This window comes from Rutidosis leptorrhynchoides, chromosome 9, assembly GCF_046630445.1.
Source record: "Rutidosis leptorrhynchoides isolate AG116_Rl617_1_P2 chromosome 9, CSIRO_AGI_Rlap_v1, whole genome shotgun sequence".
Classification (NCBI taxonomy): Eukaryota; Viridiplantae; Streptophyta; class Magnoliopsida; order Asterales; family Asteraceae; genus Rutidosis; species Rutidosis leptorrhynchoides.
In genome coordinates, this window is record NC_092341.1 from 23,732,141 (window position 1) to 23,733,391 (window position 1,251).

Consider the following 1,251-nt stretch of genomic DNA (forward strand, 5'->3'; position numbering starts at 1 on the left):
GCAACTCATTACGCATTTCCGACAAATCGGCTGAAGTCCGGAACTCCTCAAAGAATTCCTTCTTAAACTCGTCCCACGATAACGCCATAAACGGTTCACCACTGACAAGATCAATCTTACCATCCAACCAATCCTTTGCCCTACCCCGCAACAAACTAGTAGCGAGTCTTGTCCTCTTCTCAGGAGGGCATTCAATAGTACGAAAACACCCTTCGACATCCGAGATCCAAGTTGTGCTTACCAAAGGATCCGGTTTCTCGTCATACATCGGGGGTTTAGTCCTCATGAAGCTCTTAAGACAACGCTCCATTTCACTACCACCCCGAAATTCGGAATACTTCCTATCAATTTCTTCTCGAAACGCACTCATTTGCTCCGCAACGGCGGCCGCAACTCTAGAGTTAAACTCAGCATTGTTCATCTCGATCCCACTTCCGGTCGCCATTCTAAGGAATGCAAAGCGATTAGATCACGAACGTATAAAACACACACTCCACACCGGTCCATCTTGCTAAACACTCGTCGTACATCACTTGTTAGACACGATTTGCACTCGTAATAAGGTTTGCAAGTCCTTATTACGCACACACGTCGTCTCAACTCGTTAGTACAACGACCGCCTCGCTCGATGATATAAACAAACACAAACAAAATTCTACGCGATATACACATACGCGAGAATTATTATCACAACACAATTAATATATTAATAATATCCGCATTACCAATATCGACGTTAGTCCACCTACAACAAGGCACTAACTATAACCTATTCCGAACCCGTACTCCTACAAGTCCCGCAACAAATTAAGCACACACAAAAGTCTAAGTCTAGGCACCTATCTCAAGTCGCCTAAATCCCTTAGACCATGCTCTGATACCACTTGTAACAACCCAACCCGTTAACCTTCCGAAAATGTGCCACACAAAAAAAAAAATCGGAACAGTTGATCAGGACGGCGTCCAAAATCTTGGACGGCGTCCAGCACTTAAGACTGGGACGGCGTCCAGCCATCTGGGACGGCATCCAGATGTACTAAAACATTCTGATCAGTTTTTCGAACACACGCGGGCGAAAACCCGCTTCCCGACACTTTTAAACCGAAACACTTCCACAATAGATTACAATAGTTTAAACTAAGAGTTTTTCACAATAAAAACTGAGTTTTACGACACCGGGCCCACATCGACCCAAAATACCACAAGTGACTATTTCGACCCATTAGCTTATACAAAAACATAGACCGAGCA